Here is a 19728-nt window from a genome sequence, read left to right on the forward strand (position 1 = left end):
ATTATGGAAAGAGCCCAAATATCCATCTACTAAAGAATGGATAAAGAAGATGTGGCATATATATATATATATATGTATATATATATATATACATATATATATATACATATATATATATGAATATTACTCAGTCTTCAAAAATAATGCAATCTTGCCATTTGCAACGACATGGATAGAACTAGAGTATATTACGCTAAGTGAAATAAGTCAGTCAGAGAAAGACAAATACCATATGATTTAACTCATATGTGGAGTTTAAGAAACAAAACAGATAAAAATATGGGAAAAAAAACAGAGAGAGGCAAACCAAGAAAAAGACCCTTAACTATAGAGAACAAACTGAGGGTTGATGGAGGGAGGTAGGTGGGGGATGAGCTAGACGGGAGCTAAGAAGGGCATTTGTTGTGATGAGCACTGGGTGTTGTATGTAAGTGATGATTCATGGAATTCTACTCCTGAAACTAATAATACACTATATGTTAACTGAAATTTAAATAAAACTTGAAACAAAGAAAGAATTAACATGAGTTATGTGGAAAATTTGCCCACCAAGAGAATACACATTGGTCACTCAGTAACAATCCACAAAATGCACAAAGGTGGATTATTAAGTCTCTTGAAGTCTTCAGAAGGTCCTGGCTGATTTGATCCTCAGGAAAGAAAATAATTTAATAAGATTTTTCAGTCTCTGTCTATCATGGAAGCTTAAAAAAAAGTCGATTCCTAACATTGACAAGATTATTATCTCACTAGTTGGTGCAGAATTTTTCCATGTAAGAATCTTGGATCCAAGTAATTTGTGCTGTGAATTTGGCCTCAAACTATGCCTTTAATGTGAGAGCAGCAGTGGTTACTTTGCGAGGCTGAGTAGGATAGATTTCTTGTCTATAGTACAGGCTAACATGGTAGCCTAAAGTTTGAGACTGCCACATGATGTGTCATGAATGCTGTCTGAGAAGCACACTGTGTCCAGATCCAAAAGCCATAAGCGATGATTTGTGCTTGATTTAGCAGTTCAAATACTGTCTGCATGCTTGAGACTCTTCCTCGGGTACAAGGACATTTTAAGAGATTTTCCAATCTTGTAGAAATTTAGAGTCATATATTCAACTCTTTTATTATGAAAAAAAATTTAAAACTATGAAAAGTACAGTATTAGTCAAGGTCACATAGCTAACTACTGGAAGAAGTCTTGAGCAGAGCCTTCATTTTGGACTCCCCATTTCAAAATGCATTGCGATACAGGCCCATTTTAAAAAGAGGTGATTTTTGGGGCGCCTGGGTGGCGCAGTCGGTTAAGCGTCCGACTTCAGCCAGGTCACCATCTCGCGGTCCGTGAGTTCGAGCCCCGCGTCAGGCTCTGGGCTGATGGCTCGGAGCCTGGAGCCTGTTTCCGATTCTGTGTCTCCCTCTCTCTCTGACCCTCCCCCGTTCATGCTCTGTCTCTCTCTGTCCCAAAAATAAATAAACGTTGAAAAAAAAAAATAAAAAGAGGTGATTTTTATGGAAATCGGTGGGACATACCAGCATAGTTCATAGGCAGAGGATCCATAAATAACAAAATAATCATAAACCCTATTTAACTTCTAACTCATTCTCTTCCATTTACAAGGTCCTTTCTAGGGCACCAAGCAACCAACTTAAATCCATTCTTACTGAAAGTGGATTTCAAATACTAAGGAGAACTGTGCCAGTGGACCACAGGACATCTGTACTTCCTGTAAGGTCCACGAAAGGAACACATTAATTAGTAATGGGTAGTAGGCATTGAAGGAAAAACACTCAAAAACCATATTTCAGGTGTATTGTAGTTTGTCCAGATTGCTCTAACGAACATTTATTTCTCTTACATTTTTCACACTTCAGGGAAGTCCAAGATCAAGGTAACTGCAGATGTGCTGTCTAGTAAGAGTCCACTTCCTGGATAATAGATGGCTGTCTTTTCCCTGCTTCTTCACACAGTGGACGTGGCAAGGGAGCTCTCTTTTATAAGAGTGCTAATCATTCATGAGGGCTCCACCCTTACGACCTAATCACCCATCAAAGGCCCCACCTCCAGATACCATCACATTGGGGGTTAAAATTTGAACATATGCATCTTAGGGGAACACATTCAGTCTATAGCAAGGTGCAGATTCATGGTTATATAGAGGTCATGGACAAAGGATGAAGAGATAAAGAAAGCAAGCCTATTTTATAACAGAATTGGTGTCTTTATAAGATATCTGTCATTGGCAACCGGCTGAATGACGAGGACAGTGTTGCTGGAAGACCAGAGCAACTCTAAATCTAAAATGAAATAAAATAAAATTATTAAAGAAAAGGAATGTTAAAGAGAACCATTAAAATCTTCCATTAAAAAAGCGGGGGATTGGAATGGTTCTTGCCTTCATGTTTAGACTTACCCCACAAATGCCTCAAATGCTACACTCCACTCACAGTGAACTTAAGCTCCTCAAAAGTATCCATTCCTAGGGATCTTGGAACATGTGATTCCCTCTTGTGTATTCTTCCCAGTTCCATAACCTTCTTTATCTAACTTCTACTCATCTTTCAGGATGCAGCTCAGATTTTGTCTAAGCATGGTGATCACAGAATATGTCATTAAAAGCAAGACAATTTGAAGAAGGAAGGATGTGTTGTTAACAATCATATAACATATAACATGTTTAGCCAGAAACATCCCAGGCGAACTCAAGGGGAGGGTGCCATTAATGGCATTCTTCTCAGCACTATAGCTTATTTGTAAGTACCATAATTACCTGAGTTCTGCTTCCTGAATAAACCTTTATCTTTATTTATCTGCATAAACCTTTACAAATTAGCTTATTTTTAACTGTCCATCATTTTACTCTGGTTCTATACAGATCTGCTCAATGTGGTAATTTTTTAAACTTTTATACGACTTTTCATTTGTAGAGAAAAAAAAAATGTAGCTTACATTCATTTTTATTGTACATTCTTCACAGTTTGGGAATTATTGAACAAGGACTCTGTAAATCCTGTGTATAAGAACAAATGCTCATTTTACTAATAAAAATGATTGAAAAGTAAAATATAAGATAAATGTATCTTCTTTTGAATTTGTTCTTCATTATCAATCCTTAATATTAGATATTTGATCATAAAGAATCATTTATTCTAAAAATGGATTAAGTTCTCCTGGACATTTCAAAATAGCTCTTTAGTGTGCCTGGCTAGAGAAAACTATGCTTGGCAGGTGACATAAAGGAGACTGAACAGCCATTTATTTGTCCAATAGGCATGTACTATGTGCTAGCAAGCTTAATTCCTCATGAGATAATGAAGGTCTCTCTTCATTAATGAGATAATAAGATCTCTCTTATCTTTTGGCACATCTATGATTTTTTTTAATTTAATGTTCATTTATTTTTGAGAAAGAGAGACAGAGACAGAGCACGAGTAGGGGAGGGACAAAGAGAACGGGAGACACATAGTCCAAAGCAGGTTCCAGGTTCTGAGCTGTCAGCACAAAGCCTGATGTGGGTCTTGAACTCACGAGCTGTGAGATCATGCCCTGAGCTGAAGTCGGATGCTTAACCAACTGAGCCACCCAGGCGCCCCTAGTTTTTAAATAATGTGTTATGACTTTTCTGGCAATTATGATATCTGAAAATTTCAGCTTTCATTTTCCCATTGGATATGGCATTTAATTTGAAAACAGTGACAAACAACAACAAAAAAAAAAACAAGATAGCAAATAAAAGAAAAATATTTTCGTCTCGTCTCATCCATTTGCAAATATATGTGTAACAAAATATATTTGATAGAATATTAAAACAGTCTGGTTAAGGGAAACAGCATATCTGGTATTTTTAGTCACTGAATCTCTCTAGCTGATGGATAGAATTTCATTGAGTTGACTGAAAAGCAGATTGTTTTGTATTATGAGTGGTTACTCCACACTACATCATCACAATAACCTACATTAATAGCAACAACAAATGAAAATAATTGTAGTCATTATTTGTTGAATGCTTACTATAAACTCTGTTTGCCTTTATAAAAAAATCCCTAAGGTACAGTAATGTTGTCCCAGAGGCGCCTGTGTGGCTCAGTTGGTTAAGCGTCTGACTTCAGCTCAGGTCATGATCTCAGGGTTTGTGGGTTCGAGCCCCGCTTCGGGCTCTGTGCTGACAACTCAGAGCCTGGAGCCTGTTTCAGATTCTGTGTCTCCCTCTCTCTTTGCCCCTCTGCCCACTCGCACTCTGCCTCCATCTCAAAAATAAATAGACATTTAAAAAAATTAAAAAAAAAAATAATGTTGTCCCAGTTTTCCAGATGAAGAGACTAAGGCAGAGAGGGATTAAATAATTTTGCCAAAGATTCACATAGCTGGTAAATAAATAAAGTATACTGAAATGATAATAGTCATAATAATGAAACAAAACATTGGCTATGATTTATATAATGCTGTGTATGAACGAACAATAATTAATCTATACTTACATAAAACCCCTTTAGTGTAAACGACATAGTCCATTCATCCAGGTAAGGACACTGAGATTTAGAAAAAGTAAATAACATGTTTAAAAGTGTATAATAATAATAACAGTGAGAAACATGGTAACTATGACAAGTTTAACAACTTGGGCCATTCTCTGTTTTAAGTGGTTTTCAAAAATGTAGTCATTAATCATCACATAATCCTATGAGATAGTACTATTCCTGTTACAATGACAAGAAACTAAAGTACAGACAAAGATGTCTAAATCCAAGGTCCATAATGTTAATTATTATGTTGGAAGACCTCACTCGTGAGAGGTCAATATTTGTTCAAAGGAGTAATTGATAATGGTAGAAAATTCAAGTGTCCCGTTGAATTCACATTTCCCATTTTATTTAATTTTTAAATAATATAACACCTGTCACCAATTATACAAAATCTAAATTAGTTCAAATGGCTACTGTCATGATGGCAGTTATCTGGCTACCTCTTCACGTTGAGCATCCGTCCGAAAAGCATTAACATAGGAAAACAGATCGTTGTACCTAAACACTTTTTCCGTGAAGTGTATACACACACATAACCTATTCATCAAAAGCTCCTTGTTAGTCCCACCCGATTGCACATTTTCCCAAAGAAGACATGCAGTGGGTAACAGACACATGAAAAGATGCGCAACATCACTGATCAGGGAAATGCAAATCAAAAACACAATGAGATATCACCTCACACCTGTCAGAACGGCTAGACTCAAAAAGACAAAAAATAACAAGTGTTGGTGAGGATGTGGAGAAAAAGGAACAGTTGTGCACTATTAGTCGGAATGGAACTTGGTGCAGCCAGTGTGGAAAAGAGTATGGAGGCTCCTTAAAGAATTTAAAAAAAATGAAAATACCATGTGATCTAATAATTCCACTCCTGAGTATTTACCTATTTACCCAAAGAAAATGAAAATACTAGTTCATAAAGATATATGCATGCCTATGTTTACAGCAGCATTATTTGAAATAACCAAGATATGGAAGCAACCCAAGTATCCACTGATAGATGTATAGATAAAGATGTGATAGACACACACACACACACACACACACACACACACACACATAAACACGATGGAATATATTACTCAACCATAAAAAAGAATGAGATCTTGCGTTTTGCAACAAAATAGATGACCTAGAAGGTATTATGCTAAGTGAAATGAGCCAGACAAAGACAAATACTATATGATTTCACTTATATGCGGAATCTGATATATGAAACATATGAATAAGCAAACAAAAAGCAGAAAGAAACTCATGAATACAGAGAACAAACTGATGGTTGCCAGCGGGGAAGGTGTTGGGGCGATGAGCAAGGTAGGTGAAGAGGAATGGGAGATCTAGGCTTCCAGTTATGAAATGAATAAGTCAGGGGGATAAAGGCACAGCATAGGGAATATAGTCAATGGTATTGTAATGTCATTGTATGGTGACAGATGGTAGCTACACTTGTGATCAGCACAGCATACCATATAAACTTGTCAAATCGCTATGTAACATGGTTTGTCCACTATACTTCAATTAAAACAACAACAACAAACAAACACACACACACAAGGGGTGGGGCGGGCAAGATTTCCTGTGTGTGCTTCACTTCCTTTCTTGTTTCCCTTCTGGACTCCAAACCTGTTGAGGACAAACTCCGAGATGGAATTTCCATTTGATCATTCAGCAAGGCTCCACACAAAGTGTTACTCATGGTAACACTGCACACGTCTGCTAAATAACTGTATAAACTAGACGGTCACTACGATTTGCATGCAACTCCAATCGTTTTGGTAGAAGCACAGTCTTCCAACGTGTATTACATGCTCTTCAACACAGCTGTATGCATATTAAAAGAAAATTGCTCCATAGTTAGGAAAGTGTTCCCTACTGGCTCCTCAAGAATGTGATGACAAAAAGTGACAGTTGCCTAATCCGTGTCTATCTTTCCAATCAGGCAAGTTAAATAATAGTGTTTCTTATAACTCCTCGCATACTATGTGGTTTTAAAAATCACGTACAAGGCTTACATTGACTTTTAAAGAAAAAAAATCAGTCATGCTTCTATAAAGTAGCAAAGACCAAGTGAAATGGACAAATATAAAAATGTATTGGCAAATCCAAAAGCTGGAAAAATAAAAGTAAACAATATTCGATGCTGCGGAGAACTTTATTTGATCTCTCTACCATTGCAATAAAGCATCATGCTCTTTGAAACTTCACTTTGATAAGTGTAATAAAATAAAATTGAAAATAAAATGCATTGAAAAGACAAAAATACAGCAAAATACTCCCCAACACATACAGACAAGGATATCTTATCCCATGATTAAATCATTTCTAAGGAACGTGGTGAAATAATATCTGCATATATTAAAATAAGATATGTGCATCATGGGACACACTAAAAGTTAGCAATATCATGTAATAAAAAGCTATTGGAGATATACACACATACAATGTAAATAGAAGATTTCATGTATGTGCAGGTGTATGTGTATGTTTGAACGTGTGCCTAAGTGCAAAGACAAATACTAACCACTTTCCCTATGATGTCTACTGTCATATGGAAGACATAAACTGCCTTAAGGAAAACAGTACTGTAAGACTTGAGCTATTGCGGGGCGCCTGGGTGGCGCAGTCGGTTAAGCGTCCGACTTCAGCCAGGTCACGATCTCGCCGTCCGTGAGTTCGAGCCCCGTGTCGGGCTCTGGGCTGATGGCTCAGAGCCTGGAGCCTGCTTCCGATTCTGTGTCTCCCTCTCTCTCTACCCCTCCCCCGTTCATGCTCTGTCTCTCTCTGTCCCAAAAATAAATAAACGTTTAAAAAAAAATAAAAAAAAAAAATAAAAAAGACTTGAGCTATTGCTTTCTCAATATATGACTTAAATTATAGTAAAGTTTGGAACAAAAGCATGGCATGTTTCTCAGTTTCTGTGGCTTGTTTAACATCTTAAAAGTATTACATACCTTATAATTTATAATATCCCTATCAGAGAACAGAGGACAGCTAATCCCCAAAGTCACAAAGAAGAAAGGAAAAATTCTTATTCTATGCAATCACTGTCAATTATTTTGGGAGTGAAAGCGGGAAACAGAACGTCACAGAAAAAAAAAAAAAATAAGGAGCAATCAGGTTGGTCTACAAATCTTGACCGTGAGTGAGCACATTTTAATTATTCCCCTTCAAAGCAGCAGATGTTTTTATTGCCTGAGGTGCATGGAACAATTCATAGAAAGGGATGTCACCAGCCTAAGTGTGAAAATGCAGTGTAGCAAAATCCAATTCATGCTCCGGTAATGAGACTGAACGTAAGGGCAAGGATAAAAACTGATGGACCAGTTAAGAAGGTTTTGCAATCATCCCAGTAGAAGGTGGTGGCTTGGCTGAGGCACCAGCAAAGAAAGTGATGAGGAGTACTCCAATTCTGGATATACTGGAAGGTAGATCTAAGAAAATAGGCTGACGGGATACGAACTGGGTGGAGTAGGTGGGTGTGCTAAGATAAGTCAAGTATTCAGTTGTGGACATGATTTCGATATATGCAATTTGGTATGAGTGAGAACGTGGGAGAGATATCTGTGCTAAATATTTATACTAGCTGGAAGAGAAGAAAACATTAAAATTAAGATTTGGGTGGAGAGTGATCCCAAGATAGGACAAAGCCATGTGACGGGACATGCTTGACCATTTCCAAATTCATTTTCTTTCATATATTCTTTCACCTCTGACCACATATCCAGATTATATTTCCTGGCCTTCCTTGAAGTTAGGTATGACCAGATTCTAGCTGAAGTGCTAGTCCTGAACCTAAGGCAAATTAATGTTTCACGCGTGATCCTTTCCATTCCTTCACTCTCTGCCAACTTGGTAACAGACTTGCGCAATGGCTTTGGATATTCTGTGTTAAGGATGCTTGTGGAGGACATTGCTAGTGTCCCCCATATCCAGTTTCTGCTTCTCTAATCACATAGAAGATTATTTCCAAAAACCCCTTTCCCAGTTGTAGCCAATGAGTTTAAAGTAAAAGTGACACTTTTTTATTTCTAGACTGAAAAAATTTAATTGCCAGTGGTCCACTTTCCTGACCAAGGGGGACCAATGAGATGGTGTAGCTACAGGATAGTGGAGGCTTCTTCAGCCTGGACCATGGAGATGGCTTGCCCTGGAGAGTTGCTCAGATTTTCAGTGGACTTTACATGAAAGATGAACCTTTGTTATGTAACACTGCCGACATTTTTGAGGTTATGCATTACCACAGCATAATCTAAGCCACCTTGAATAAAACAATAGTGGCACTCTAAAATAGAGGAACCTTTTCAGTACACCCCAACAGGATAATTTCTACTTTTTTTCATTGGAAATTACCTTAAATCGTATGCCTCTCAATTCTGTGGTTTTCTCTGGGGTTATAAATAAAATAGAAAATACTGTATTCTTTAAATCTATGTAAATTGTGAGAATAAGGAAAATATTTTAATAGGATCTAGCTTTGGTTTGGAAACTTATGTTTAAATTTGGGCAAATGGACCAAATATTGAATTCTGGCACAAACACTAACCAGCCCATGTTTTCACCCATTAAGCATTACGTTTATCAACAATTAGAATGAAAATGAAATGACATGAGTCACATAATGCACTTTGCACAGTTCCTGAGATATAGATCGATCCTCATTAGCTAAAAATATCTAATTTATCTTTTTTTAAAATTTTTATTTGGGAGAGATAGAGAGAGAGAAAGAGAGAGAGAATCTTAAGGAGGCTCCATGCTGGGCAGAACCACATGGGGCTTGATCCCGTGACCCGAGCCAAAATCAAGAGTCAGGCGCAAAATTGACTGAGCCACCCAGGCGTCCCAATACCTAATTTATCTTAATAATACCTACTTAAGAATTGTTCTTAGTCTTTCAACGGTAAAAATGTATTCATGTTGGGAATAGAACATTTCAGAGGTAAATTACATAGAGCTTTTTCTAAATCCTATTTCTAGTATTATTTAATTTAGTTCCATGAGCCAGGTTACTAGCATAGCTATCAACGTCAATTAAAAATTGGTTAGCACTGGTTCAGAAAGTATATTCTAACAACACTAGGGAGGTGTTCTCATTTAGTGAACATGGAATACATTAGTCAGAGAGAAGATTTATAAAGTAAAATGAAATATGAGAGTCCTTATAATTCTATTCAGAATCAGAGAACTCTCACAGATGACCTCTTAAGGACCTCATTCCACATTTTTTGATTATATGAGGTTGAAGAAATCTTAGGCATAATCTAATCCTATATACTTGTTCTTAAACATGAATCAGAAAGATTAAGCAAATAACCCTCAATTTTGTTGTTGTTGTTGATGATGATAATCTCAAGTTTAGGCCAAAATTCAAGTGTTTGCCCCACTCTGCCATTATTTCTAGTGTGCACAAATATCTTAATTAGCTATTTGGTAGGTTAAAAATTATGGTCTTGTTTTCTTAAAAGCCATAGAGCTAAACAATATTTATTAGATCATGGGCTCCTATTTAGTTTTCAAAAATTAGTATCTATCATAATGTTTAGACAAAAATGCAAATTAAATATTGGCTGAAAGAGATAAGCAGCAATATTCTTCTGTGGGACAGACATGGTCCGTGACATGAAATGTACTTCAGGAGATTCTTGTGATATTTACACTTTTACATGCAGCTGCTCTACCAAACCCTGTCAAGGGAATGCCACTTTTTACAGAGAGTGACTGAGCATCGAGTAGTAGCTGATACATGTTAAAGGCTTCAACATGGGGACCAATAAATAAAATCTTCCATTTTAAACAAAATAAGTGCTGGCACATGACGGTTGTTCAATGGTACTTGAAGAAAGGCACATGAAGTATTTTGTTTCAATACAGCATCATTAAAAAGGCTACCTTCCAGGTCAAACAAGTTAGTTACCTAATATTCATTGTAGCTTGGAGAAAAGAAGGAATTATTGGCTTAAATATTTGAAAAGTCTACTTACTTTAGATGTAGGTGCTCAAATGAGGCTACGGGAACTCTATGTTTCTGTTCCTTATCTCTCTTCCTTTGTGATGGTTCCATTTTCATGCAGACTCTCCCTCTCCCCACATGGAAGCCAAAAGGCTATAAGAAACTCTAGACCCATTCCTTACCACGTCAACGACCCCCCCCACCACACACCCCAAAAGGGAGCCTTTCATCCTAGAAGGGAGAACGGATTCTGACCAGACCACACAACATATATCCACTACCACATTAGCTATTGTAGTAGTAATTGTTAGTGAAGTTCTGTAGTGTCCAAATATATTCAGGCAGTGTCATAAGGCACCTACGAGTGCTTAATTTTTCTTCTTTGCCTGATGGTCATTAAGTGCCCATGGTTGGATAACTCTTTGCTTATTAAGTAAAAGTCATTTTCTAATATGTTCCAGGAGTTTTCTGTATGCTGAAGTCTTAAGATGAGAAGATACAATATAAAAAGTATATTGGGTAAAAGAGAGAGAGACTTGAAAACACATAATTACAGCACCATGACATCATTTTTACTTAAAGACCCATTGGAGCTTAGGATAAAGTACACACCTGCCTAAGGAGACAAGGAAGATTTTCCAGGTGAAGTACATGGGTATCATTAAGAAGACATTGCGACAGGGGCGCCTGGGTGGCGCAGTCGGTTAAGCGTCCGACTTCAGCCAGGTCACCATCTCGCGGTCCGTGAGTTCGAGCCCCGCGTCGGGCTCTGGGCTGATGGCTCGGAGCCTGGAGCCTGTTTCCGATTCTGTGTCTCCCTCTCTCTCTGCCCCTCCCCCGTTCATGCTCTGCTCTCTCTGTCCCAAAAATAAATAAACGTTGAAAAAAAAAATTTAAAAAAAAAAAGAAGACATTGCGACAGTGTACTAAATTAAAGAAATTTTTCCAACATTTTCTTCTTCTCTAAATATTTCACGCTCAAGCAGGCACAGTGGATTCACTGTTGCAGAGACCTGCCTCATGGTTGTTCCAGTCCTTGTTTTCGGCAAGTCTATGAGGAGGCAGATACATATTAGAATGCGGTCCCATCAAAATCAAGGAGATCCTGGTTTATCCCTAAAAATGCAGTTGAGGCATCTGTATTCCTCCTTTGCTAAGTACGGAGAGTTGGTGCACACATGGATTCCATAGTGAAAAATCATAGTTGACAAATATCAGCTTTAAATGTATCCCCTCCCGTCCTTATTTCTAGTAAAAGATGTAGCCCTGAAAAAGTTTTATTAAAATCCAATCTTATTACTTGTTCTAGTCTCTTATCTTCAGGCCATGGTAACAACCCCAGCTTCATGTATTGTACTCAAAAGTAGATGACTACTGATGATGAGTGATGTTAAACATCTTTTCATGTGTCTGTTAGCCATCTGGATGTCTTCTTGGAAAAATGTCTATTCATATCTTCTGCCCATTCTTTCACTGGATTATCTGGTTTTTTGGCGTGTTGAGTTTGATAATTTCTTCATAGATTTTGGATACTAACCCTTTATACGATATGTCATTCTCAAATATCTTCTCCCATTCCGTAGGCTGCCTTTTAGTTTTATTGATTGCTTCCTTCACTGTGCAGAAACTTTTTATACTGATGAGGTCCCAACAGTTCATTTTTGCTTTTGTTTCCCTTACCTCCAGAGACATGTGTAGGAAGAGGTTGCTGCAGCTGAGGTCAGAGAGGTTGCTGCCTTTTTCTACTGTAGGATTTTGATGGTTTCCTGCCTCACCTTTAGGTCTTTCACCCATTTTGAATTTATTTTTGTGTTGGTGTAAGAAAGTGGTCTAGTTTCATTCTTCTGTATGTCACTGTCCAGTTTTCCCTGTACTATTTGCTGAAGAGACCATCTTTTTTCCATTGGATATTCTTCCCTGCTTCAAGAGTCACATTCACCACCAACTGAGCCAGCCGGGTGCTCTGAAAAATTAGAACTTTCTATCAGTCACAGGTCACCTTCATTCAAACATCAAACATTCTGACTCTGAAAAAGAAGTAGATGATTACTTATAACTAAAAAGACCTGAATCTTATCAGCAGCACTAAAATATTTCCTTATGCTAAGTCATATATTTTTTTCCATGTCGTAACATTTCTGATTGCATTTGTGATTAGTGGCCTGTCAGTTCATTGGCAATATTTGTGGTTGTTTTTCTTTTCTTAGAGGTGAAAAAAATAATGGAAGATCTTAAATTCACAGTGTTTTAGATTTGGTAAATTATTACATATATCCCAGGAAAGCAGAAAACTATACTTGGAGGTTCTATTCTGGGTAAGGCAGTCTGTTTGCATCCAGACTCCCAACACTTATGCCCTGGACAAGTGACTTAACTTCTCTGTGCCTTATGTTCTTCATCAATAAAAGGGTAAATAATAGTACTAATTACAAAAGGTTGTTATAAGATTTTTTTTTAAAAAAAGAGTTAACCCTTGTAAAACCTTTTAATCAACATCTGGCATGTAGAAAGCATTTCCAGTTAATATTAACTATTATCATAGCCCTGTTTTTTTTTCTCTCTTGGGTTTACAGGGGTTTTATTTTGTTTTGTTTTGTTTTTTTAATTTAAGTCCAAGTTAGTTAACATGTAGTGTAATAATTATTTCAGGAGTAGAATTTAGTGATTCATCACTTACATGTAACACCCAGTGCTCATCCTAACAAGTGTCCTCCTTAGTGGCCATCACCCATTTAGCCCATCACATCACCCAACAAACCTCCAGGAACCCTCAGTTTGTTCTCTGTATTTAAGAGTCTCTTACAGCTCTGGTTTGTAGTACATTCTTCAAAATCTCCATGCCTAACCTTTAAATAATGTTTTCTTTCTACTGCTTCACAATGGCATTAAAGTTTATGCCCCCAGGGTTCAGAGTCAAAGTAACTTAGAATAAGGAGTTTGAATTGCAAAATGGTCCCACTGGCATGTTCAATACGTAGGCACCAGCCACAGGTGGCTATCTACATCTAAATTAATTAAAAGTAAATAAAATTAAAAACTTAGTTTCTATGTCACACTAGCTATTTTTCAAGAGCTCAATAGCCACGTGTGTATAATGGCTACCATATGGCACAGCACAGATGTAGGACATTTCTATCACCACAGAAAGTTCTATTGGACATTGCTAGTCTATATTCTCCTAAGCTAGCTCCCTACTAATGAGAGTTCTCATTTTTGTGTCTGTTATAAATTTAATAATAATGTGGTGTCTTTATACTGAGGAGACACCAAATCATCATAATTTTTAAAAACTTCTAGTTTTTAGTAAGGGCTATTATTTTGTAATATTCAATCTTCCTCTTCACTCTAGATACCAACAACTGATACTCATAATAAACCTAGCTAGGCTAGGTATGCCATCTGTGACTTCAATGTAGAATAAAGATGGTCTGGTCAGATGGGCTGGGAGTATTGGCATTGCCCATGAGGCTCTGTGTTGTGATAAAACACGTTTCAATTTTCCTTTGTGTCCATATGGCATAAGAATAGTTTGTAGACAATGCTCTCATATTTATCCTAAAGAAACTTAGGATCATATTTTCTTTAACAATTTTAAAGAATACCTATTAAACTTGTATCAGGAAGAAAAGACTTCTACTCAGTTGTAGGTGGGAATGTCAACAGTGTATGATATAGTCCTTGAACTCAAATGACTTGGTCTACATGGGTTATAAAAAGAACACAATGAAAAACTATAAAAGTTAGGATATTATACTTTTAAATAAGATTAAGGAAACATAATGGAGGTTCAAATGAGGAGAATATATCAGAAAATTTTCAACTTGATCTTTAAACTTTCCTAAAAACCATTTTAAGTATATTTTACCCTCTGGCTTCTTCTTTTCCTATCACTGACCTGCTTTTTCAAGTCACAAACCAATAAAAAGTCCAATTGCCAGCATTTTCCACACAGCATAATTAAACCACACGTAAGGTAAGTTTCAATATGTCTCAAACAGTATCTCTTTACCAAAGTTCACTTTTTTTTTCATAATTCACACGACCTTAAAAAGCTTATTTTGTGGGACGTAGGTGAGCTCATTGGAGAAAACGTCATAAAGATTATGTGGCAGTAAGTCATGTAATATTATCAGTCATTAAAAAAAATATCAGATTTCAAGCCTGATGCTTATAACCATCATCCTGTGAAATTCAACACCTTAGCAATCATTAACTGTTTTAGTTTTTAAGAATAAAATAAGAATCCTTAAAGTTTCTAATTAAAAAGCTTTAACAGCTTGATTTGCCTAAAACTACGATTTACAAAATGCAGTGCAAATGTCATGAAATCTGCCTTCATTCTCACAAAGCGATACATGAAGTAACGAAATACAGCACAACTTTCTTTAAAGGATTAGTTGAACTCAAACAGTTGCTTTGTTATAAGATTTCTTGTTATCATTTACTCTGGCATTGGATAGTAAACAAAGCCAAGGAAATACAATGCACTCAATTATTTTGCTGGGCTGTGTTCCTTGAATGGGTGAGGGAGAGAAGAATCTCTTTCTTATGTTCACCTCCCTTTCAATGTAAGAAATATTTTAGTGAGACATGCTTTTACCTCGTCCTGTTCCCAAGGAGAGAAAGAATATCCACTTCTCAGGCGAAGAGAAAGAAGGGAAAACTACTTTCTACCTCCTTGTCTCCGCTCCTATTTGCGGGTTAAGTTGGAAGAAGCAATAGAGAAGGCTCAGCAACTTTCTTTCTTGCAGAGAAGACTGGCTTATCCTCGACATGTAGAGATTTTCCTCTCTCTGCCAGGTTAAAAAGGCCTCTCTCTTTGAGGAAGGCCCAATGACGCCCAAGTCTGCCTATGTCTAGAGAAATAAGCTCAATTAAATTTTTTTTTCAATTTATCCTTATACGTCCTAAAACTGATCCCCTGAGTCTCATGTGATTGATAATTCTTTCTCCGAATGATATAAAACTCCGGGGAAGAGAAGGTGATTTGACAGTCCTTCTCAAGACCCACCTTGCCAATGGTTTAACACCTAGATCATCTTTTCGGCCAAGAATTCAACTTTGGGAGATGTTACAAAGAGATGTGTTTTGAGAGGACATTCTTTCCCTTCATGAAGAGGAAATCACCTGGTTCTCTCTTATGTTTGTTTTGTTTTTCCAAAAGTCAGTTATATCGTTCCTAATCCAAAACTATATTGCTATCCTTCCTCTTTGTCATCAACATCCCAAGTTCTAGACAGGAGTAATGTAAAATCTTTGGTGCAGGAATGATCCCATCAACGTTAGAAGAGTATTGCTGACAATTGAGTTTCCTATCTTGACTAAATCGTGACTCTTCTTTAAATTTATTCCTCAAAGTTTCTGAATATCTTGCCTGTTCTCTCTGTTCTGTCCAGTAACTGTATTTTAGCCATTGATTTCCATCTATCCATGACCTAGTGTGTCTGACACATGATATCAACAGCAGCCTGTCATTTCATCCTCCAAGAATCATTCTATCTATCCTCCTATGAGTAGACAGGATAGAGGTTGAGCTCTATTTTGCCAATAATACCACCCTCCCTCTGGACCAATTGGCAAATTCCCGAACTCTTTTCATCTCTAGCCCGGTATAAGCAACCTTAGAATTTCCAAACCCTGCCTAATAGAGCCCAAATTATTCCAGTACATTCATGTCATGCCTTCCAACTTGTATAATAAAATCTCCTCACTTATTTTTCATGGGACAATGAACTTAAAGTCCAAGAATGAATCTCAAATAATACCCAGATGCTGGAGTCTTAGTGCCTTGCTTCTAATTCCAATTCTACCATTAACTACATCCATGACTTTAGACAATAAACCTAATCTCTTCGCAGCTCAGTTTTTTAACCTATAGAATGGGAACACAACCGTCATCCACCACATAAGGTTATTCTGAGGATTAGCTGAGATAACATTTTATATGCTATGGAATACAGCATACATCCAATGAATATTTGTTCTTAATACCAAACTTTTCTTGGATCAGTTTTTATTTGCATAGCTAAAACAGTTTAAATGACTACAATTCAATGTTTTTTATTTTATGTTATCTACAGACAAGTGAAGAATAATATAACAAATATCCTTTTTCACATCACCCAGAATTTTAATATGTAAAAACAACATACTCTCTGTGTGTTTGTATTGTTAATATAAATGTTATCCTAAACATTATTGTTAAAGTTACTTTTCTCAGAATTATCGCTTGAGATCTACTTTTGCTATAATTCATTCATTTTAATTTTACATATTATTTTCTCATATGAACACACTATAGTTCATCTGTAACCCTGTGAATAGTTTATAATTTTTTTCACCTTGAAAAATAAGGTGCAGCAATAAACATGCTCAGCCACGTTTCACTGTAAAACATGCAAGAAATTCTTAAGGACGTATAAGCAGTTAAATTACTTTTCCATACATCCCATACGTTATCAACTTTACTAGATTAGTCAACTGCTTTTGAAATGAATTATCAATTTAGTCTTCTATGTCAAGTGAATGAGAAGTCAACTTTGCCTTATATTAGCCAAATTTGGTATCTTCAAGCATTTTAATTTTTACCAGTAAAACGGGAAAAAATGGTATCTATTCTTATCTATGATTACTAGTGTGTTTAAGTATCTGTCACATGTTTAACAGATTCAAGATTCCTCTTATATTAACTACCTGTTATAACTTCTTGTAAAGAGCTTTTTCCTTTTCCTCATTTAGTACTAATGCCATTTTTATCATACACTAAGTCCTCATATATGTGTAGGTTTCATTCTGAGGTCATATTCTTATCCATTAATATCTTTACCCCTGAAGCAATATGATAACATTTTAATTACTTTTATAATAAATCAGTATATTGTAAGACGGGTTTTCTCCTCATTTTTATTCATTAGGATAGCTTGGTTATTCTTGAATAATTTATTTTTCAGCATTTATATGAGGATTATCTAGTCTACTCTCACTAAAAACCCTATTACAATTTTTGTTGGAATTGCAATGACTGCGTAGATTAATTTGGAGAGAATGAACTTTAAAAATTATTTTTATAAAATATACAGTGTACACATGTACAAAATGTTTTAAAATCATAGTGAGTTGGGATGACAGTCTTCAATTTCTACTTTCTATCCAGAGTTTTTAAGTAAGCGAATTATTTGTGTGTGTCCCATTCTGAGCTTGTCGCACGCCATTTGTGCTGTGTGTCTCCTTCATGTTTCAAAGTCGAGATTCTATTTTCATTAGTGCAATTGCTCAAACCCTGGCCTTAAATTTTGAATCTGTTGTCATCCTCCTCCTTTCCCAATCATCCCACCATTTCTCCATTGTGATAGATTGTTTTGCAAAGGTGGTTGCGAGAATTTCTCTGATTCCTAGATGCATCCTTTGCAGTGTGACTTTGCCGCTCACAAAGAAAAAAAAGAAAAGAAAAACGCTAGGAATCTATTTCTCCACTCTGAATCTAGGCCAGCTTTATTATACTGGTTTTGATAAGAAGTGACGTACATTTTGCATTACCATTCTCTTAGAATGTTTGACTAAGGTCAGGAAAAACAAGAACTACCCAGCTGAGCACTGTTTAAATTACCAGCCCACAGAATTATGAGATGACAAATCATAGTGGACTTAGGTCATAAATTCACCCACATTCCCTCAAACTTAACTAATAATAAGGCAGTGTGTACTGTTTTGCACCCTTCTCGATGTTCTTACAATCATGTATTCATAATAGTTGGGCTATTAATTTTTGTGGTGTTTTACAAAAATGCAACACTATGTTTTACACCTTTACGTCTTGTTTTTGATGTTCCCAGTATTGTACATTGTAGAAATCTTTCCCAATTGTCTTCTAGATCAATTTCTTTCTTTTAGTAATTGTTGCATACAATTTCATGGTATGGATTGTCACAGGCTTTACATTCTCTCACTGATGGAGATTCACTGTTGTCAGTTATTACTATTATACTATGAGTATTTTAGTTAATCTGCCCTTATTTGCTGGTACATTTATTTCAAAAAGATAGATTCTAACAATGGTTTAGCATCGAATTCCTATAGGCCAAGGCTCATTTCTCAAATCTCTTTTCCTTATTGTTTAAGACATCTTTACTCTGAAGTCTCCATTTTAGTTTGTTACACAGTTTGGTAATATCTTCAGATTAGGTTTATAAGTGACATATTCTCTGATTTCTTACAAAATCGTATTTTTCTCTCCATGGCAAGTGAGTAATGCCTTACCTGTCAATGGGACTTAGGGTTATATTCCTTTCATCTAGCTGATCTGCAGATTTCATTCCACTGTTTCCCACCTTGATGTGTTACAGCTGAGAAGTTGACGTCCGGCAATAGCCTCTCCCTTCCTCTTCCTTTGCTATGCTCATTACATCTGGAAGCATGCCAAAGTTGGTTGCGTTTGCTTGTTTGTTTGTTTTAGTCTTCCAGCTCCAAAATAGGATGTATTTCTGCATTTATTTTTGTCTTCTTTATTTTTTCCCAGAAATGCTTTTATTTTTCAGTGCAGTCGTCTTGTACATACTTTCTTACTTTCAGTCTTAAATATTTTATAGTTTTTGGCATTATTTGAAGTGCATTTTAAAAAATTTAATTTCCCAAATGTGTGCTACTGATATATATTAATATAATAGATTTTTGTTTACCAACCTTGTACTTTTTGGCCTTGTTATATTTACTTATTAATTCCAGTAGCCAGTCAATTCACAGGGATTTGCTGTATAAACTAATAGATGCCAACAGGGAGAGAGTTTTTACTTCTTTCTTGCCTATCTTACGAATTTTATTTTATTTGCCTTATTGTGATAGCACCCCACTTTAGTTTGCTCAAGAGTTTTTAATGAAAACTGATGTTAAATTTTGTCACGAACTTTTTTCTGCATTTATTAAAAATATTGTAAGTTCTGGGGCACCTGGGTGGCTCAGTATGTTAAGCATCTGACTTTGGCTCAGGTCATGATCTCGCAGTTTGTGAGTTTGAGCCCCGCGTCGGGCCCTGTACTGAGAGCTCAGAGCCTGGAGCCTGCTTTGGATTCTGTGTCTCCCTCTCTGTCTGCCCCTCCCCCACTCACACTCTGTCTCCTCTCTCTCAAAAATAAATAAATGTTTAAAAAATTTAAACAATATATTCTAAGTTCTAACATTTTTATTATCATAATATGGGAAAATACATTAATTGATTTTCAACCTGGCATTACTGATATAATCCCTACTTTAGCACAATGTTTACCTTTTTC

Source organism: Leopardus geoffroyi, chromosome B1 (genome assembly GCF_018350155.1).
Source record: "Leopardus geoffroyi isolate Oge1 chromosome B1, O.geoffroyi_Oge1_pat1.0, whole genome shotgun sequence".
Lineage (NCBI taxonomy): Eukaryota > Metazoa > Chordata > Mammalia > Carnivora > Felidae > Leopardus > Leopardus geoffroyi.